The sequence below is a fragment of the Acinonyx jubatus genome, chromosome B1 (genome assembly GCF_027475565.1).
Source record: "Acinonyx jubatus isolate Ajub_Pintada_27869175 chromosome B1, VMU_Ajub_asm_v1.0, whole genome shotgun sequence".
Classification (NCBI taxonomy): Eukaryota; Metazoa; Chordata; class Mammalia; order Carnivora; family Felidae; genus Acinonyx; species Acinonyx jubatus.
The window spans coordinates 44,573,529-44,596,362 of NC_069382.1; the positions used below are offsets into that span (position 1 = coordinate 44,573,529).

A 22,834-nucleotide genomic window follows, 5' to 3' on the forward strand; every position below is an offset into this window, starting at 1 on the left:
GAATAAAAAGATTCAATATCAATGAAACAGCCAGCTAGTTTGGCCCTCTAATTTTATGTTATGGTGATGGTAATATTAGTTTCCACAGTGGAGTCAAGAAATGTGAAGATGGTTTCAAAGTCAGTCTGTCCAAATTTATCTTGAACTTGGGGTGTCTGGGTCATCTGGTTTCTCTGGGACTATCCCAGCTTCGGTATTGAGATTCTAACACCCTGAGAGCACCCTTGGTCCTGGGTAGATTGGGATAGTTGGTCCCCCTGCACCCTACACTTGCACTCTCTCATCTGCGGAGTGCTCTGTCCACACGGCCTCATCTTGGCTACAAAAATGTGCAGAGCCTTTTCTTTCTCCAGGTCTTTCCAACACACTGCTCCCTCTGCGTAAAATACACACCCATGTCTCCAGCAGCTGCTCTTTACAGGTCTCCGTGTAAATGTCTTATTACACTCTCCTGACCATCCTACAGAAAGGAGGGCCGGTCAGTATTCTTTACGGCCCTTTCCCTCATAGCGCTTCTTAGAATTACAGTATTTTCCTGTCGCCTGGTTTATTTTCTGTCTTCCCTCCTAAGAGTAAACTCCACAAGCTTAGGAATCATACTTGTTTCATTCATTACTGAGTAGGTTGTGTCAAGTAATGCACATGCCACATGCCTGGCAAGTCACTTGATCTTAATAAACATCTGTGATTGAATGAGTAAAATCCTAGATCCTTAAAAATATTTAAGTGGAGGAAATGCTGACTCTACATGGACCTTAACCCAAGTTATTTCTCTCCTCCATATTTCCCACCTCTCATTACAAACTAGTTTCATGAAGGCAGCGTGCTACCTGCAGTGCGTTTATGTACGCACGGTACATGGTGTGCGGGGGGTGTGGACGTGCGCCCTGAGTGTGTGTGTGTGTTTGTGCGCATGATGACGTGTGTGCTTGTGTGAGCAGTGTATGTGTGTCGAGTGGTGTAGTATGTGTGTGTGTAGCGGAAAGGGCATATGATTTAGATCAAGTGGCATTCAAAGCATTAATATCTTTGTAACAGGTTCAAATTTGATAACTTTTCTGAGTTACCGAGTTATTGTGGTAGAAGTGTGCGATGAAGGAAAAGCTGCCATTTGTAGCTTGGTAGCAATTAAGCCTTCAGAACTAGAGACACGGACAACTTTGAAACCACTTTACCTTTTACAACAACTGAGAAAGGAGTCTCCTTGCACTTGATAGTTTAACGAAAAAATAACTGCTATGTTGGCTATCTCTGTCAGCCAGAATGTTTGTCGTGTGTGTGTGTGTGTGTGTGTGTGTGTGTGTTGAGTGTGTACTATGTGCTGAGCACAGTCAAAGCACAATGGTCAACATTGTGCTAGTTCATCCCCTCAAAGCGTTTACCCTAGTTCATCCCCTCAAAGCGTTTACAATTAACTTGAGGAACATGTTTATAATTAGCAACTGGAAAAAGTGGGGGACAAAAACAAGGGGTGGAAGGAAGATCCTCATCTAGGTGAGAGGCCAGAAGCTGCCGTGAGCACGTTGTGCGTGAAACTGAGGTCTGAAGCGTGACATGCATGCTACCTCAGCCCGATCCCCCGGGGGGCAGGAGAGGCTGGCAGCAAGCGCTGGCCCTCCCGTCAGTGCTCACAGCACCGTCGTGGGCCAGGGTGGGAAGGAGGACGGCATCCTGAAGGCGGTGGTTGGATGGACAGTAATGACCCCAGAGAAGGCCAGCTGCCTTTGAAAGGAACCAGATCATGCAAGGCCTTGTGTTGTGTTCCAGTTTAGGATAAGAAACTACAAACAGACAAACACCCCAAAAACAAGAGGAAATATTTGAAGGGTGTCAGAGAAGGAAAGTAAGTGACTGAATCCCAGTTATAAGGGGGTCGCCCTGGCTTACAGAGAACACTCTGCTGCAGGTGAGATGTGTTGGCTGCCGGAGACAAGCCGGTGGGCGTCCGTCCGGTCCAGGAGGTAACATCTGCTCACGTGCCTGTGGGAGACGAGGGCGAGGACCTTCCAAAGCTACCTTGCATTTCCAGCTGGTACTTCTGGGTTGTTCTTGGGACCATTCATGCTGTGTCTTTGAAACTCCATCTAAGAAATGAAGACTACATGACTGAAGAACTTTTTTTTTCCCCATTCAGATCAATTTTATAACGTAGCAGTGATTTGATTAGAAAAGCAGCTTCACTTTGTACACTTCTCTGTAATTTACCTCTGGGCACTCAAATATTCTGGAAAAATTATAATTTATAATGGGATTGAATAAAAACATTAAACATTAAAAAATTTACCATTCAAGAAATGTGCCAGATTTGACAAACGTCAGTAAGAACTTCATTTTTTAAGTAAGTAGCAGCACTCACAAGTGTGTGTGTGTGTGTGTGTGTGTGTGTGTGTGTGTGTGTAATGCTTGTCAAAGTAATAATCATATTATAATGTTATCTTTTAAGGGCCTAAATCCACCCATCACAGTGAGTTGTATAACCCTACCTTCTGTCTCTACAAGCAGAGATTCATTTCCTACCCCAGTGAACATCCTCCCTGTCTGTCAAACATAGTGGTTAAGAAGTACTAGGCTCAGGTGGTGCCTCAGTGGCAGAACATAGTCTCAAGTCAGGGATGAAGATGGTTTCAGTTCCACAGAACACTCACATGCTAGTGAAAATATATCAGGTTTCTGGGGTAAACATCTTCTTGTCCATTTAATGTATCTATAGCTTGGGGAATGTGACTTACAGATTATAGCCTCAGTCTCTCAAGGTGTTTACGTGAAGCTTTTTAGTCACTGATTCTTTACCTTTCACTTTCTTAAGTTTTCATTTTTACTTTTGGTTTAACTCTCCTCAAGTGTCATGCGATAGGAGGGATAGTCAATGAACTGCTTTTAGAAAAGGCTTATTTTTGAGGGAATATGATTGGGATCCATGACCTGCGCTTTAAAAAATTCACTGTTCTTTTTAACTCACTCTGTTGTCCCCTATTTATTCTAAGTGGACAGACCACAGCAAGACGTTCCACTGTGGTAGGCACTTTTACTCAATCTAATATCTACATTATTTTGGTGAGTCTGTGGGTTTGTATTTAGAAACTATCAGCTCTGGAGAGGCCGATATTATAAACAGTGTAATCGTAGTGAAAATCCATACAGAAACCTTGAGTTATGTTTTTCTCTTTTCATCAGATTTGCTGGTTACTACTGAAAGCCTAAGCCTTTGGACAAACTTCTTATGCTTCCCCATCTTAATTTTCTCATTAGTGTAACGAGGGGGCTACTACTGGTATTTGAGATTGTTACCAGCTTCAAAACATGAATCTTTGGTTCTATAATCCTAGATTATGACTCGACTAGATTGTAAACTCTTTTCCACATACCAAGTGTCTAACCGCATCCTCTAGATGGAGTCTTTATAAAAAAATGAACAAAAAGGAAGACTTTCTGAGTGGCTTTTTACTGAGGGGGTGTCCTCTCTGATAAATTAACTTGGAACTCACTCAATTTGATTTCTTCTCGGGTCTCACAGAATTATTTTTCTCCATAGAGGGAATATGGTTATGTTGGTCACAGTCTCTGATTCCATCTTTGCACCCCGAGCCTCTTTCCCCGTGTGATCTGACTAGAAATATGCTAACCGGTTTGCCAGAGACACCCGCTCTTCTGCTCCCTGTCCAACCTCCCATTCCTTTTCTCACTAATTTGCTTTCTGTGGTACTGCAGTTATGCCTCATTCTGGGTGTTTGCAAACTGCATACGTGAGCCCATATGTATATCAAATATATTAGAGGATTTCTAAGTGCAAAGTGGAGAATTTCCTCAATCTTTATAATTTTCCCATTTGTGGTTCCTAATTACTGCACAAAATGTTTGGAGGGTGGTCTTCAATCCTGGTACAAGTATTAACCAAAAGTTAAGACGTGAGCCTTCTCCATTTGGCCAGTAGATGGAAGTATTTCACAGGGAATTAGCCGGCAGCCAGGTTTTGTTTGTTTTTGGTTTTTTTTTTTTTTTGTTTTTTTTTTTTTTTTTTTTAGAAGAATGGAGGACCCTTCTGGAAGAGAAATAAAAAGGAGAAAACAAAAACAGAAACTTGAGAACGAAGAGAGGAACACCCAATCATATAAAATACAGGGCTTCCAAACAGTCTCACCAAAAACCCATTTTCTGTTCAGGCTCTTTCTGACTCTGCCCCTTTGGAAAGAATAGAAGGGATAAATTAAACTGTTGGTAACTCTGGAGTTTTTGTATTTTTTAAAATATAATCTCTATGGATCCTCGAGAATACTAAAAAAATCTTTCCGTGAGAATGAATAATGTAGTCTCTCCGGCAATCAGGCCAGCTGAACAGGAAGCTGGCGATTTCATCAGAATGCTTAATGCCCACCAGGCAAAGTGGTGTGAGAGAAACACAAGCGGAGGCTCACCGTTGGCAGCTCGAACCAGCAATTCTGGCCAGGGATTCGATGCAGAGGTCACTAGGTCATCCCTTTGCCCATCTTCTCTACTGCTCCCATTTGGAATTATTAGTCTAACATTGAAAAGACTAAGGAGAGTCATCAAGCATTGTCCCAGCAGCTGGTTGCCAGGTGAGTGTGTTTCCACAATGATAATTTCAAAGAAATGTGTGTTTCTTTGAGTCTCTGGGCAGTCTTACCCAACTTGAAGATTAGGTTGAAAAACGGAGTTGTCACCAAGGGCACAGGAGATGAAAGCTGTCTCTTCTGAATCGGCTCCCATTGAATTGACACGGTCGCCTAGACACTCATCTCCAAACGCCACTGTCTCCTTGCAAGCTTTGGCAGGAGACGAAAGAACAGACTGACCTCCTGCTCCATCTTTGGTTTGAGGAGAGCCCAGCAGTTTTCCAGTTATTCTCAGGAGAGAAACTAAAACTCTATAGATACAAAACTACTTTGTAAAGACAAATTTATTTTAATCTACATGTTTTAAGGAAAATCCCAACGAATGGTACAAGGTACATACACAAGGCAAATGAAGTCCTCTGAAACTGGTTACCATCTTCTAGGACACAACTTTGTATATTCACTAGCTCTATTATTTCTCCCATGAAAGAATAATGTTGCTCTCTTTATTGGTATTTCTGACTTTCTTCATCAGTATTGTGATTTTAATTGCATTTATTTAAAAACTGCCTCCATAAGCAATGCCCTTGATATAGAGAGTGAAAGTAACTGTTGCATTAATACATTTACTTTCTTTTCTCAAGATGTCCTTGAAGTAAAGGCCCTTTGGAATATAATATGCAAAAACTATGTAGATGAGCACTGATGCACACGAATTACTGAACATTAAATCAGTTTATCCCTAAGTCCTCCTCATTTATTTTTAAAAACGAGGAAACTAAGACCAGGGCAGAGGAATTTACTCTTTAGTTTGTGAAAATAGAGCTGCCTCAACCCATGCAAAGGCATAGGATTTTGGAGAAAAAATGATAAGCCTATGATGTTGAGTAGTCATCAAAGACTGATGGTGAGCTTGTTTGGTAAAATCTTTGGGCCTCTTGAATATTTAAAAATATCTTTTAATCTCACTTCTAACAGGCACTGAACTGATGGTGTGAAAACTAAAAGTGCTATAAAAGAGATAAGGATCAAATCCTTTCTGGCCAAGAGATATAGTGAAAGGAGCAAGCGTAGCAATTTGGCTGCAAGAATTTATTTGCTAGTTGAGAAAGTCAAACTCCATGGAATGACCATCGTTGAGAGAGTAAGAGCACTCCTCTCCACGTTTACACTTGCCTGTAATCAGTGGTGTCAGGGGCCAGGTCCTTGCCTTGCAAGTGTCAGTGCAGTTATTCACCAAAGATTGCTCCTTGGAAATCTTGCCACTAGGGAGCAACATTAACTAACTTTTACCCTGAAGAGTGTTTTTGTTTTTGTTTTTGTTTTAAAGGGAAAGTTAGGCTTCTTAGCCCTGGGATACATCCAAATAACCTTTGGAAAATTACACCTGTGCAGTTCCTGCTCACAGTAAGAAGAAGGGAGTCCTGGATAACATCAAGATCAAGGAGAGCCTCTGGCTCTCCTTTGTTTGCAAATACCTTGGCTCACCTCGGTGAAGTTGGAGGGAGTGAAGTTAGGACTGTGCACATAAATCTTAATGGTTTGGGAAAGGTTACTCAGGATGCCTTTACTCCCTGGATTTTGTATGTCAGGAAAACTGTAACTTGTGTTTGCAAAAGTTAATCCTTGCCCTGAAGCATCATCCGTGGATTAGTCAGCTTGGGAAAAGAACAAAAATAATAAATGGTATTACTTCTCCACTCAAAATATCTTCTTTAGCATGAGCTTTTTTGTAGCAAAGACCACCTTACAAGAATGATCTCAATCAGAGGCAGAGTTCACCACAGAAATCAAGAAATTGGCAAGAGAATCTTAAAAATGTTCCCCGTTTAATTTTATGACACAGAACAAAGCACAGAAAGATAGGAACAATTGAACTCATTTCTTCCAGAAAGGCAGTGGTTCTGTAGGAAAGATGGACCCTCTTACTTGCCTTTTGGGTTCCTCCTGATCCCCTCTGTAGCAGAAAAATTAGCTTCTGGGAGCCCTTTTGATTTCTAGACTCTTCTTTCTGACCCTGTCAGACACTGGTTGTCAGTCTCCCTCATCCTACTATTCCATATGTGTCTCACTTCTGGAACAAGGCAACAGTAGGTAGTGGAGGTGTGCAGAGTTTAGTACCCTAGCCTGGCCAGGCAACACCAGATCATCACATCACTAGCCTTTCTATTGGGTATGGAGTTGGGGATAAGCCTGCTCTGCTTCCCTATTTGCTGAGAGTTCCTAGTTTGAAAAACATGCATTTCTACCTAATGGTCAGTCTATCACTAGCCTTCTAATTTTTTTTTTTTTACATTTATTCATTTTTGAGAGACAGAGACAGAGCATGAGCAGGGAAGGGGCAGAGAGAGGGAGACACAGAATCCGAGGCAGGCTCCAGGCTCTGAGCCATCAGCACAGAGCCCAACACGGGGCTCAAACTCACAAACTGCAAGATCATGACCTGAGCTGAAGTCAGTCGCTCAACCAACTGAGCCACCCAGGAGCCCCTATCACTAGCCTTCTAATAGAAATCACCTGCTTCTAGAATCATTAAACCGACAGCACATAATAGGTGGACTTCTTAGCTGTAATACTGCCTGGCTGAATCAAGTAGCTGGAATTAAAACAACCGAAACACACTACTACACATTATTTAGAAACATTATTCACAAGGGAATCATGGCCTCTGTAGATGGTGTCTCCTCCCCTGGAGAATCAAGAGGTCTTTTATGGCCAGGGGCAAGTGCCCTGGACCCTCAAGGGATGGCTTTGAGTCTTGATTGTGATACTTACTGCATCTGGGGAAAAAAAAAAACCAAAAACAGAAACAGAAACACCCACCAGACTCCTGGGAGATAATATATCTACCCTCTCTGCCTCATAGATTGCATGAGGGTCAAGGTTGCTATGAAGAAAGCAGTTTGTAAATTAAAGTATTAAGCCTCCAGTGGGATAGCACTTTGAACACTCAATAATAATAGCTGTCATTTACTGAGCATACGGTTCCCTATTAAACATTTTGTGTAGATTGTCTTACGAAATCATCACAACTGCAGAGATTAAAAACTTGAGGTCCAGAGAAATTCAGCAATTTGTCCAAGTTTTCTGAGCTAACAAGTGGTGATTTTGATTCAAAGCCCAGTCTGCAGTCTAGTAGACTCCAGAATCTGTGTTCTCACTGATGGGGTTCAGGGCATGCTGTCTCAAAATATTAAATACTGTTAGGAATTTTTTTTAAAATGACAGAAGCAAGAAGGTCACTCTGACCTCCCTTGCCCCTTGCCCTTCTCCCCTGCAACAGGTCATAAAACTCCTATGTGAAAGCTATCTTCCCATATCTGGAGGAAAGAAGACATTCTTATCACCAGAGACAGGGAATTCACCATGTAGTTCACTATTTATTACCTCTAGCCCAAACTCCTTCATCTTGTCAATTCTCCACACATGTATTTTTCATTGTTCAAAAGGTATAAAAGATTCCTGCTCTGGTCACTTCTTTGGGCCTTCATTCTCTTGTGAGGGCTCCCCTGTACATGTAAAAAATTCAATTTTTATTGTGTATGCTTTTCTCTTGTTCGTCTGTGTTTATCAGTTTAATTGTCATACCCAGCCAGAGACCCCAGGAGTGTGGAAAATTCTTTTCCTCATCTACATCACCGTTAAGCAACACTGCTCTGCAGACTGGTTTGTTGCAAGCTGCCACCTTTCTGTTGGGCGGTGAAATCTTCAGCATCTGAGGCTCTTCCCTGCAGAAAGGTTAAACCTCCTTCCTCCTTCAGGCCCTCAGGGTTCCTTACAAAGGGGACTTGATGCTAATGAAGGATCTTTTATGGCCTTGTGTAACTACCCCATCACCTCCAGCACTCTAATTTGGAAATTACATTGTATCTAAGGGAAGACCTTCAGACTAAGGAGGAAAGAATGGAGCTGGGAATGGAGAGAGGAGAAGACAGAGCACACTGGAGAGACCAGGCCAGTCACCACACCTAATTAGCATTTTGCAGCCAACACAGAGGAAAGTTCTCCTAAAAAGTCGGATTAGGAGGTTGTGGTGTTTGAAGATGCTGCCGTCCCCTAGAAGACAGGAAGGAGTGGAGTGTGGAAGGTGGGCACAGGTCATCTGGAAGGTCTCAACTCCAGAGAATGTGAGCAGAACAGGGAAATAGCCCCATAGCTTCAAGATGCATCAGGAAGGAGTTAGAACCTAAATACATCATTTGCCATCCAGTGTTTGGTGTCGGTGGCTGGAATAAGATTAACCCTTCCATACGTATGTTTTTAACGTGCAAGTTCCTTGATTGGTTGGCAGTAAGGATTAACCTCTTCTTTATTGATTTTATCTTGATAAATCAAAAAGAAATCAGCTGAAATTTGTATATCTTCTTTTGCTTCCTCCATAGCATCCGGTAAAATCTGTCCATATTTTAAAACATGAGTTTAGTGGAGGAGATAGTTGTACAGGGGAGGAAAACATACAAAAAATCAGTGAGAAACTCTGAAGAAATTGATGGGGGACCTGAATAGAAAATGATCATCAGGGGCGCCTGGGTGACTCATTCGGTTAAGCATCTGACTCTTGGTTTTGGCTCAGGTCATGATCTCATGGTTTTTGAGATCAACCCCCTCCTCGGGGTCTGTGCTGACAATGTGCCACCTGCTCAGGATTCTCTCTCTCTCTGCTCCTCCCCTGAATACTCTCTCTCTCTCTCAAAATAAATAAATATTTAAAAATAGAAGAAAAAAGAAAATGATCATCAAAGTCCATGTCAGAGAATATGGCAGTGTGATATTCAATAATGCTGGTACAGTCAGAGAAGAATGGACGGATGTGTATTTAAGAGGTAAAATTGTGAGGACTTGTTTACCACATGGGAACAGTGGTAACATACCTGCACAGTATGTATCAGGTAAATAAAGTGGAAGTTTATTTACTAGACTTGAAGAGTTACAGTTGCTGAATTTTATTATAATCATTGAAAACAACCTTTAAAATATTCCTTTAACCAAAGCAAATTTATACCAGAAAAATATTAAAGAGTAAACTCAAATCAAAGTAATTAACTTGTTCAAATCCCCAAGTATATGAGTAGCAATGGACAGATCCCAGCTTGGTGTCACCTGTAAGCAGTCTAGGTTTCTGGCTCATTGAACCACAAGGTAGACACTTTCACAGTCTTCAGCATGACAAAGCCAGACTATGTTTTGACATGCCTGTCGAATAGTTCTGAGGTGAACTGGTATTTCCTGCAGAAGGAAGGAAGAACATGATGATTAGAGTGTTCATCTGAACTTTATTGCAAGGGACCATGGGACTTGATGGCTCCAGTATACATTAAAGATGAAATTTACCCCCTTTCATTCATGATGTTAAATGACATGCTTCTCATTCTGTTTTCATTGGTGAGAAGACTTGATAGATCACGGTGTATTTTAATCTCATAATATAGAGAAAAGCATCCCCTTTGGGATAATGTGGGAAAGCGAAGGTTCGTTTGTGTAAGACCTAAGAACATGGGTCCCAAGAACATGGATTTTAGACTTTACTTTCTTGTCCCATTAACAATCTGAGCCAGCTTCGTTTGCAGAGCTCATGTCAGACAGCCAAGTGGGCAAGTCAGAGCAACTGTTTTATGCTGGAAATGGGGTGAAGAGAAGCAAAATATCTATCTACACTAATTGGAAGGGGAATAAGCTAGGCATAAGATAGTAAAAATAGACTATAAAGTGTCTTACTGGGAATCAAAACCCATAAGAAAACAGAAATAGAGTGGATTCTTGGCATTCAAGGAGAACATTTTAAATTTCAATTATTTAGGAACATGTAGTAGTAATTAGTAACTTAACAGCGCTCGTAAATTTGAACTTAATGTTCTAGGATGGGCTCAGATGGCGAGTCTCTTAGTGGATGAACTTAGCGGGCTTCCCAGTATCTAAATCTTGACTAACTCATTTCTCTACGTAGCACCATCTATTTACTACTGCCTGTGATTGAATTAAAAACAAACAAACAAACTAACAAACCTAAACTAAACTGAAACCCCACATTCATATATTTTGAAAAATGACCTTGAAAGAAAGTCAACAACTAGGGTTGGGATGAAAGTTAAGTGACTCCACAGTTTATGTTTCTCAGCCAGAAAATAATATTGAGGAGTCAAATGGTGAGTTCAACTCAGAACTGTGATGTACTCTCCGGAGAAACAAGAGTAAGCAAATCTGTGAAACTACTTCGGCAATTGCTTCCACCGGAATTTATTTTAATAGCTATATAAAATACTTTAGTACTAAATTTATGGAATCATTAATTGTCTAAGGGGGTCACTTAAAATTTTAAGTTATACTTTATGACATTTTATGGAGGAAATGCTATGTAATAGCAGTATTTTCAAACTTGTGAATTTGAGATGGCTTTGGGGCATTTCCCTCAGGAATGCATATTTCCTAAAGCGTTAATGGTATGGTACAGATAAGAATGGAATAATTTAGAGAAGAGACAATGCAAAGTGGCTAAAAAAGGATTCACTTTTTTCCAGTCAGATATGGATTTAGAGATAAGGCAGCCTGATTTTGAGTCATAACTGGCTGATAAGGGAAATGCCAATGAGAGAGAGGTGTGGCAATGCTGGTGGAGGTTAGAAATCCCTAAAACTGCGAGTCAAGAACTTGATGGGAACAAATTCCGTGAACTATGAATGAGGAGTGGGGGGACCTAGAACTTCCGGTCCCTGTCTGCTCTGAACTCCCTCTCTGACTTTGGGGGAAGTCATTTATCCTCTCTCATCCTTACTTTCTTCTTTGAACCTTAATTTCTTCATCCATAAAATGATTGCTGGGGCCTGGGTGATGTCTGAGGTACAGTTCAGTGATTTTATGGCTTGTGGTTAATCATACTATACAGTTTTGCATCCTATTTTCTCCTTCTATTGTACATTAGACATTAAATATTTTCACGTCCCTAAAATTACTTTAAAACATTGTTTCAATGGCTGTGTAATACATATTATATTATCTTAATTATTTCGTCATTGTCTGTTTAGGTTTTCAATGTTTTTATTATAAAAGTGCTGCAGTAAGTGTCTTTGTAAATATTTCTTCCCTCTCTAGTGATTTGCTTAGATTGAGTCCTAAAAGTGAAATGACTATGTCAAAGAATATGAGCATTTTTAAGCGCTGGATATTAATCGTCAAATCTCTTCTTGGACAGCTTGTATTGTTTCACTCCTACTAGATTTCCTGGGTCTTCTCTCTTTCACCCACACTGTCATGTTGAACATGTTTCAAATATTTAGTGTATTTTATCATTTTAATTTTTATTTCTTCTTTCATTTTAAAAAAATTAATGTTTATTTATTATTGAGAAACAGAGACAGAACATGAGCAGGGGAGGGGCAGAGAGAGGGAGACACAGAATCCGAAGCAGGCTCCAGGCTCCAAGCTGTCAGCACAGAGCCTGATGTGGGTCTCAAACTCATGAACTGTGAGATCATGACCTGAGCCGAAGTCGGACGCTCAGCCGACTGAGCCACCTGGGCGCCCCTTCTTCTTTCATTTTTAAATTGAGTATTTGTACATGTGCACTCATAAGTCATAATGCTTCGGGTAGGGCAGAAAAAAGGTTTTCTCCACCCTCTTAGTGTCCCTAGCTGGGTATGGAAATGACACTGGTGGAGACAGATGAACAGGAGAAAACCATACAAATTTTATTGAATTTTTACATGTGCATGGAACTTTCACAATACAAAAAATGAAGACCCAAAGAAGTGACCAGAACAGGAAGCTTTATAAACAATAAACATGTGAGGAATTGACAAGACAAAGGGTTTTGTGCTACAGGGAGTAAATGGTGAAGAAGTAACTGGAAGATAAAGGTTAGTTTAACTAAGGTTTATTTGCAGATTCCTCTGGTGCCCTCTCTGGGCTGATCAGAGTTTATCTCCAGTGAAAGAAGAATTTATATCCTGCCTTTAACTAGAAACGGGGAGCTTTTTCTGCATTTACTGTTTCTTAATTGCCTTCAGCTTAAAATTTTTGTGTCAAAGAAGCATGTGTTGGGGTGACATACTCCAGTTTCCTCCATTCACTAGGAAATTATCTGTGGCTATCCATTGACATTTTTTCCCCATTGGAAAGGCAGTCCTTTCTTTGCTTCAGTGTTAAGAATATCTTTTATATTAAAGACAGTATTAACCTTTCCACTCTTTCCTTTGTAACTCATAGATGTCCTGGCCTCACCTACCAGCAATTGCAAATTTCTGCCATTCTATAAATCTTAATGTTCAGAGCTTCACCCTTCTTGATGAAGCACTTCTGGGGCTTCTCTTGCCACATTATTTTTTAGGGACTTGGATGGGGAAGAGGAGGAACTAACATAAAGATCAGACATTTGTATGTTTCCATGATGGTTACTCCTTATGTCTCAGAGTACTTGACAAAGAGCCCACTGTTGTTCCCCACATTCCCTAACCAACACGGAGGTTCTTCTCTCTCGTTGGCAAGCAGATAGGTTTCTCTATGTTTTTTAACCAGCTCTTCGGAAAAGGTTTCCCATACTAGATAGTAGTTGAGTTTGTCAATTATATCACAGGCCGGGCCTTTCCTCCTCAGACAGCATCGGTGATCCAAGAGTGGAGGTATTTCTATGGCAGGCAGTGAGTAGGCCAGCTTCACACTTTTCTTGGAACCAGTTTTCTCACTGATCTTTAGGCTCTGGCACTTTCTTTCCCACATACTCCTTAATGCTCTCCTTTCTGTCCAGTTTACCAGTCATTTGAATGCCGTCAAGCTTCCGGTTCTCACTTTCAGACCAATTCCCAGATCCTTCCAAGTAAGAGACTGATTTGAACATCTATTCCCTCTCCTAAGCATTCCGTGGCAGTTGGGCAGCCTGCCAGCAGGTAGGGGCTAGAGGGCTCCAGGAGAATGGTATGACCCAAGGTCATGAGGATCATAGCATCTGCCTGACTCCTACACAAATACTGCTACATATTGTTTAAATACTTCTCCCACATTTGTTTATGATGTTTTCCCATGTATAGAAATTTATATTTTTATGTAATCAAATTTAGGGTTTTTTAAAATGATTTTTTCCACTTTTATTTAACATCAAAAGTACCCTAATAGTCTGAACTCTAATGTTCACCTGGAAAAGACTTCCTATGAAGAGTTTAAAGGGGAAAACTAATAATTTGCCCTATCCCGTTATTACAACGTTTATAAAATTACAGTGATTAAAAATAGATTGGCAAAACAGGCATATGTATACATCCAAGTGACAGAGTGGAAAATCATGAAATAGAACTTAGGTAAATATGTAATATATACTAGAAAGAACACTGCATGTTAGGGAACAGGAAGCCTGTTATTCCATGAATAGTATCTGAAAAATTGGCTATTTAGGTAAAATATCAAGGTAGAACTTCATATAACTATGAGGTACATGTATAGCTATTTAACCCAATTTCTGATAGGCAGTTTTACTTGAAGTGTTAGATACTCTTCTAGGTACTGAGGATATACCTGTGAAATAGACAAGGACTCTCCCTTATTTTAGCAAGAGGAACATGCACTAAATGAATGGAATGACAAATTAATAAAACATCTCACAATACAAGTTCTATGAAGGAAATGAGCAAGATGAGGAGATAGAGAAGAAATGGGGAGGAGGGAGAGTGACTTCTGATGTGGCAGTCATAGGAAGCTCTACTAAGAAGGTGGAATGTGAGTAGAGGCTTCCAGAATGGGAATGAGAGAAGGTAGATGACAGCAATGAGGAGAGTGGCACCTCCGGGATATCCTGATGGCCAAAGCACGCGAGGAGCTGGGCTATCTCAAGAGGAAGGAGCAACAGTGCGAGTGAGGAGAACACTCATACTGCTTCCTGACCCTGCAGGGTGTGGGAATGAAAGAGGGAGACAAGAGGCCTCCAAAGAGAAAATGGAGTTCTTTGCAGAGAGTCAGTTTTCAGTAAAGGCAAAGTCGTGAAGAGTTGGAGGGTTTACTGTTCCTAGATGAGGGGATTGAAGGTGCAGAGTAGAGGCTTTGCAGGGGCAGGAAGGTATGGGGAATGGATGTGGAGGTAGCAGTAAAATGACAAGAGTATGGTAGAGATGGTCTTTAAGTAAGCAGGGATTACCTGGGATTAATCGTGGGATTACCTCTGAGGATCCCCTGGAGGAAGAGGAACAACTAGTTCCAGCATACTCCCAATAAATTAACTAAATGGTATGGACAGACTCTTCTCTGCAGCTACGGATGGTATTTATCTTAGTCTTGACTGGGGATAGGACTGGGGGAGGGCAAGCAGGCTGGGAGTTTCTCATTGGGAATGAGAAGCAAAGTGCTGGTCTTTGGGTACATATTTTGTCAATTGCTTTCTATTATAATGGACAGGCAGGAATATAGGAAATAGTTCATAAAGTAGAGTTATAGACATTGATGCCACAAGTCGTAGGTGGAGCTGTCTCAACAAGGAGATGGAGGTATAAGCTATCGTTTCTGCTAAAGAGTTATGAAGAAAGATATTTGTAAGCCAGTCTATAAGCTGTGATTATTTGTAAAAGAATTTTAGGCCCTAAGAAATTTCATGCAGTACTTGTCAACAGTGCTGGAAATCATGTGTATCTTTACACATGAGGACCTCACAGTAGCTTGAGTAGGTGAGAGCGCTGGATAACGGAGCTTGTGGACCACATAGCCAAAGTAAGAGTCAGAACAGTGCCACACATCTCATCTGTTGGGGTACTGACATTATTGCCAATTGTGGCAGGCAAAATGGAGCCATTAGAATGTCTACATCCTAACCCCCAGAGCCTGTGAATATGTTGCTCTACATAGCAAGAGAGGCTTTGCTGATGTATGTAAGGTGTTAGACCCTAAGATATGGTCTACTAATTTTATCCAGGTAGATCCAATTTCCTCATGTGAATCCTAAAATAACTTTTTTTTTTTTTTGACTGGATGCAGAAGAGAGTGGCAGGGGAGAAGTCAGGGAGATTTGAACCATGAGTAGGACTCTGCACCGTTGTTGGTTTGAAGATGGAGGCAGCAACATGATGATGGGTACAAGTGACCTTAAGGAGCTGAGAGAGGTTGCTGATGACAGCTAGCCAAAACATGGGGAGTTCAACCTACTACTACAAGGAACTCGGCTAACAACCTGAATGAGTTTGGAAGTGGATCCTCAAGCACACCCAAGACAAGGCAAGGTCAAGATTAAGACCAGTCTGTTTTTACTGGTAAAGACACAGTGAGCCTCTTTTGGATAGCAGTTTATTACCTGCATAAACAGCAAAAGGAAGATTAGCCAAAGGATCTGTTCTCCCATGGTGTTTTTTTCCACACACCAAAAAAGACAATGTCTAAGCGAAAGGGACCAGATGACTATAATGTGAATTGTGGAATATCTCATTGCTGAGGAGCAAATTTTAGGGTATAGCTAAGCAGTTTTATATCCTACAGCTCTGTTTTTGAGGGGAGAAGGTGGAAGGAAAGAAAGTCCCATACCGCATCATAATCTGGAAGATGCTGAGCAACTGTGTTATGAACACCTCCCAGGGGAGATAGGTGCAGTGGGAAATGGCCTCAGAGATGCTTCCTATAATCTTCCTACCCTCGTCTATTCTAGGAGGCATTCTGCCAAGGCTCAGATAAGCTGTGGTTTAAGCCTTTGCTGGCATGGCCTGTATGGATACATACAAAATCAACAGGGTGCTGTGGCAGAGCCATTCCAGACTCTCCCCAGAGCCTCCAGATAACAGCACAAGTGGGCCACCACCTCAATTCCTTCCTTATGACCCCCAGAGTGGAGAAATCAGTCAACCACCCACACTTCTGACCTACAAAATTGCATGAGAATAAACTAAAAAGATGGTGGTAATTTGTTATATGGTAGTAGGAAACTAATGTGAACTCCAGGTGCCATAGTGATCCTGGCCTTTGAATGAACTCTATTTCTGGCCTCCAGATGCTGGTGCTTTTGGAAACTGGATGCACCCACATCTACTTTCAGAGAAATTTCCTCTGATCTTGCTTTTTTGCTCTACCAGTTCTGTATTCAAGTTCGAGAATGAATGCTTGTTATTTGCTATTTGATCATATGCCCATGTGGTAATTACAAAAGATCTTGAAAAGGAAATACTTGAGCTTCTTTAAATGGGTGGTAGGCTCTGCCTCTCTTTGATCATAATGTGAGTAATTCCCCGAATGTTGAAAGGAGGCTCAAATAACGGTCAGGAAAAAAAGTGTTGTTACTGCTATATATCACTCTTTCTGTTGTCCAGTACCAAGATAGACCCTGGGCTCCTGCGGTTTGAAGATTTTAGTATTGCAGGAGAATAGTGCTTCCGCTAAATAGCTAAACAGTGGTTCTATTAAATCTGAAGCTATAATATGCCCCTGGCTATCTTGGGGTTCTCCAGGAGCTGATTAAACAGGAAGAAGGGAAGTTTGTGATATTGGAATATTGGGCAAGGAAATTGATGTTGATTATCAAAGGGGGATAGGTTTGCTGCTTCTCAAGATGAAATTTTGTGAGGCTCATGTGTGCAAAACTAAGAAAGGATCTTTTCACTCTGACCTCTTGAATCCCATACCTGTACCTTCAGGAAGAAGAGCTCCATTGTTGGTTGCTGGTATAGAGTGAATACCGAATCTATGTACAACACCCCTGTCTTGTTTGGTGTTTTCTCCTAGTTAACATTGTGTCTGTTTTATATAGCATCGGTGAACATTGCATCTTACTGAGCCATTCTGCAGTTTTACAGAGCTAGCCACTCCTAGATGATGGATTGGATAGTAACATGGCCTTGGTTTCTTTCACTGTAAAGTGAGTTTACTGAAAAGTGAATTACTTGGCTAAAAACAGTACTCTAAAATTTTATTTGAAGTACTTCAGTTTGAAGGGTGAGGTGTATATGCATGTCTAAATTAACATGAATCCATACTTCAGGGGTGGTCACATAACGTGAAGTGTGCTACTCAGTAATTTACACTTCAGAATATTTCACAGGTGATTGGTTAGAATGTGAAACCTTATTCCACAATTCACGCTCTCTTCAGAGGGGACTATAGAAAGTGCTTCACATATCATAGTCTGGCTTGGCATCAGAGACTTTATTAATTAACATAAATAATATTAAATTATGTCACTGGAGAAATGAATAGTGTCAATATATGTCAAACAGAAAGATTTGTACAGAAAAATCTACCATTGCATGATTAATAGCCTGACAATCCCAGCAGGCTAATATTTTTTCAGCAGTTCCCTAAGTCTAGAACTCTACTTATTTCTGAATTCCCCACTTTATAGACAACTCTTTGCTCTAATCAAACCAGACGTGTAGCTGGTTTCACTATCCAAATATTTGCTATGGCAAGGCGAACCTTTCATGCATGGGGCTTGCCTACAGAGGCAGAGTGGGAAGAAGGGTAGTGAGGACTTCAAATTTGCAAGATTGGTTACTTGCATGTTTTGATTTTGCTTGCTAATAAATGTTGGTACTTGTGGCAGAATTAGGTATGGTGCTTGCTTTTTAGAAAAAAAAACCATAATATCTAATTATGACACTGCAAGAGGGAGTAACTGTGTCTGATCAACACTAATTCCTGGAGGCAACCAATTTTCACCAAAAAGAACCTATCGACTCTGAATGGATATATTGGCTTAGTGCAGTCTTAGTAGATGTCATTAGGGTGAATAATGCATTCAATAGGGCAACAGATGGCCATGGTGGCAGGTATATCGTTTCAATTTTCTGGTTGTTTCCTGGCTGGTTTCACTGGTCTGCAGGAATGAGTTGTCTTATATCGACTCTGGTCTCTTTATAGGTGGTAGCTGCTGCCAGGTGACTCAAAGTAGGACATTTGTCACTGCTACTGCTGCTCTCCATAAGGTGCTGAATCCCTGACCCCAACCCACTAAGGGCTGCAACATCTTAGAGGTGCCAAATGAAGCTGTGCTTTCTCTGAGTCTTCCAGGTGGTGGAACCATGTGATAATCTGAAGAGAAATAAAGATAAATAAAGAGAATGCACCTCACACCCTGGTTCTGTGTTAAAAACTTTCTCATTTGGGCACTCTTTGGGTTCAGAGTCTCACCAAGGTCTCTCAAAGAATTGTTTCATCCCATGGTTTTAATGCCATTCTCTGCAAGAGCTGAAACACTGTGGTTCAGGAGACACTGAGAGTGGTAGTCACTGCTCCATTACCTTATTACACCCAGTATCCCTGTATAATGTGCCCTCCTCCAGTGAGAAGCAAACTGCCATGTATTTAAGTCATACAAATAGACACTCAAAGGGAAAACTATGTGCATGTTTAGGTCTATGTGTGGGGAGAGGGGTGTTGCTGAGCCCCCTATCAGGCTGTCTTTAGGATGAGGTCATAATACACTAATGTTTACCAAGGTGAAAAATTATACTTGGTAAAGAAAGATTCATCACTGTTCAGTCTAGGGCAATTTCCTTGTTGTGCTTAAAGTCTTTTGACACTTAGAATACTTCCGAATGTTTATGACCGAATGGGATTTTACAGAAGCAACATAGCATCTGCAGATACTTCAAGGTAGCTTATAGGACAGTCATGTTCAAGACCAGAGAAACATACAGTTAGGCCCAAGGATTTTTTTTAAGTTTTAAAAAATGAGTTAACACTTTAAAATCAGGAAATTCCACTTTTAAATGTCTGGATTTCTGGATGTATTTGAAAAGTCATACTACACCCTCCTTCCTAAATGGCAGTAATATGCTATGACTTTTAGAGAGGGCACTCTTCTCCAGTTTTTTACACTTTCCACTTGCTCACTTCATTCTGTAGGTATTGGTATTTGTGTTCTCTGCTTTGGAGCCTCATTCAAATGGTATATTTATGGAAGTGCCCTAATGAATTCTACAGAAATTAACTTACTCTACCAAAAGCTCTACAAATACAATTATCATAGAATCTTGACTTTAACTTCATCTTGTCCAGCAGTTTCCAAAAATCTGGTCATGAACTAAAATCTGGATGGGCTATAGGAAAATTAACTGGGGGAGTTTTCTGAATCCAGGTTATCAGACCCCACCCTCAAAGATGTCTACCTTGTTTATGAAAATATCTAGAGAAATTCTCCCGTATATGTGTGTTGAGAACTATTGGTCTCCTCCAGCCCTTTTTACCTTGGAGTGAAGGAGGGGTGGGGAAGGCCACGGAAGTGCATTCACTGACTACCCAAGCGTGGCTGCTTGATGGGTCAGAGGAATACTGATAAGTATAATTAAATTTGTTGGCATTAATAATTTTATTCTGATCTATCAGAACAGTCCACTGAATGCAAAAATCAATATCTAAGAGAAAGGTGGCGGAAGCCAAAATGAGGTCAGAAGCAAAATCAGGCCAGATGTCTCTATCCCACTTTTCTTCTGTTTCTCTCCAGTCTTTTCTCTTATAACATAAGCATCTCTGCCCTGCACCTCCTCTTCGTTCCCAGCCTTCTTCAAGTTTTTCAAAATGCTTAGCAGAGGGGCAAGCAATTTAGTGATCCTTGGGTTTGATATCTCTTTTATTTTACCTCTTCTACTTTTTTCTTAATCTCTGTCCATAGATATTCTTTGAGGCTCTTGCACAGTATCAACGCATTCCAATGGCGGGTTACATAAAGATCTCTTTTCTAAGTTTTGACACTGATAAGTTTTTTTTCCTGGTCTTTGTCAGTATTTTTCACTGGAAAATGTTCATCATTAATTTCCTAATACACACACACACACACACACACACACACATACACATGCTCAGAGGAAGTATATGGTGAGGGTAGAGGAAGAAATTAGGAGCTTCAGATTGGAGTCCAGAATCCATGTGGCTTCAGGAACCTGATTATTATGTCTCTGAAAAAAAATTACCTCAGTTGATATTGTCAACAGCCTTAAAAAAGTAAAGCACCAGTATTCTAATAGGCACAAGAAAGCAACGCTGTTCTGGTATGGGCTTAATCAAAGAGAAAAGTGCTAGAAAAGACTAAGTAGCTACCGTTGCTGGAAGATCGATGCTGCTTCTGTGCATATGAACTAATAGCAAGTGAAGACATTTCTCCTGAAATATAATTACCTCTTTTATCTGTGTGGATATTTCAAATCTGAAGGTTAATAAAATAGAAGAAATGCAACATAACTTTTGTGACTTTGCAGAATGCTACCAGTGCAACAGCAGCCCTGATTAAAAAATACAGCATTCAGGACTTCCATGAAAAATGTTATTCGTCTGCTCAGGCCCTTTTGTTTCTCCCTTCCTGACCACTTCTTCCTCTTCTTTTCCTAAATCTCTCCCCTTTGTCCCTTGCATCAGTTATCTTTCTCTATGTAAAACACCATCTCAAACAGAGTGACTTAAAACTACAAACACCAACTTGCAGTTCTGTGGGTTGGCAATTCTGCTCCCAGCTTGGTTCAGTAATGCAGCTGTGGTCAGCTTCTGGTCAGCCAGAAGGCTTTCCTTCTAAGGCTGCCTATTAGCTGAGATATTAAGGACATTAGAGTAAGTATCTTTTAATACACAGCAGGCTAGCCTATGTCAGTTTCCATGGCAGTTGAGAGGGTTCTGAAAGACAATGAAGTATGCAAGACCTCTTGAGTAGTAGGCTCAGGACTGGTACACCTTCATTTCTACCACATTCTATGATCAAAGCAAGTACAAGCAAAGATACAAAGGATTAGGGGATAGGTTCTGCCTCTTGCTGGGAAGTCCTATAAAGTCACATTGCAAAGGGGGATGGATAAAGGACAGAGTGGAGAACTGTGGCATATTTTGTAATCTGTCACCTCCCTCCTGCAATTTTCACGAGTCATGTGTATGCATAGGTACTATAAGGGAGTGGCAAAAAGAACAAAAAATTCTGTTGCTATATTCAAGTTGCTTATAATCTAGTGGGAAGAAAAACATCACCTTCATCACAGATTACAGGTACAAGCATTACCAGCTTGTAACAGTCCAATCCACGTATGCTAAGAAAACGTGGATGGAAAGCTATTGGCAGTGGAGATTATCAAAGCCCTCTTTAATTGTTTACTACAATTTAGATAACCTCTTGCATTTTCAGCATTTAATTCCAACAATTTTAAATATATGAAAGTGGGAAAAACAGTACAGTTACTTCCCCATATACCCACTACCTGAATCAAACAATTGGAAACATTTTGCTATATTTGTATCATATATATACATGCATGCATACACATAAGCACACATATATAGATATATGCATCATATATTAAATGTTGATGGTGTTAGAAATACTACCACATGGATTATTTCCCAACTGTAAGGGGAAAAATGGAGAAATCTGATTATCATCATTATGAATAATGAAGCAACTAGTCATTTTGTGACTCCAAATATGATGCAACATGAAGTACTCAGCATCACCAATGAGCTATTTTGTTAAATTGTGGTAAAATATACATAACATAAAATTGATTATTTTAACCATTTTAAAGCATACAGTTAAGTGGCATTAAGTACATTCACATTGTTATGCAGCCATCACCACCATCCATCACTAGAACTTGTTTTCATCTTCCCAAACAGAAACTCCCTACCACTAAACACTAACTCTCCCTTTCCCCTTTCCCCAAGTCCCTGGCAACCATGCTCCTAGAATTTGGCTACTCTAGAAACCTCATAAATGTGAAATTACAATATTTATCCTTCTGTGACTGGGTTTATTTCACTTAGTATAATGTCATCTAGACTCATCCATGTTGTAGAATGTGCCAGAATTTCTTCCTTTTTAGGGTTGAATAATATTCCATTATATATACCATATATAATATGTACTATATTATATATAATATATATGTATATATACTACAATATATACATATATACACACATATATATGCCATATTTTGTTTATCTATTCATCCTTTAACATATGTTTGGATTGCTTTCAGCTTTTGGATGTTGTGAATAATGCTGCTATAACTACATGTTTGAGTCACTGTTTTCAATTATTTTGGATACCCTTGAAAATGTTTTTTTCTTTTCAGATTGTTCATTGTTAGTGTGTAGAAATGCAGTTGATTTTTGCATGTTGATTTTGTATCCTGCAACTTTGCTGAGCTAGTTTATTAGTTCTAACAGTTGTTTGGTTTTGTGTGTGTTTGTTTTAATCTTAATGTTTTCTACATATAAGATCATGGCATCTGTGAACTGAAATGATTTTATATCTTCCTTCCCAATTTGGATGCCTTTTCTTTACTTTTCTTGACTAATTTCTCTGGCTAGGGCTTCCAGGTCTACATTAAGTAGAA

General features: G+C 40.2%; 1 long non-coding RNA gene across 1 annotated transcript in view; it reads left to right on the top strand.

Annotated features, from left to right (window-relative positions):
• LOC128314395 (uncharacterized) overlaps nucleotides 1-18,578 on the top strand; it is a 29,418-nt gene extending 10,840 nt beyond the window's left edge. Inside the window, exon 2 of the long non-coding RNA XR_008295992.1 lies at nucleotides 18,378-18,578. This is a non-coding gene — a long non-coding RNA (uncharacterized LOC128314395). The remainder of the gene's footprint in view (nucleotides 1-18,377) is intronic.
• The last annotated feature ends 4,256 nt before the right edge of the window (nucleotides 18,579-22,834 follow it).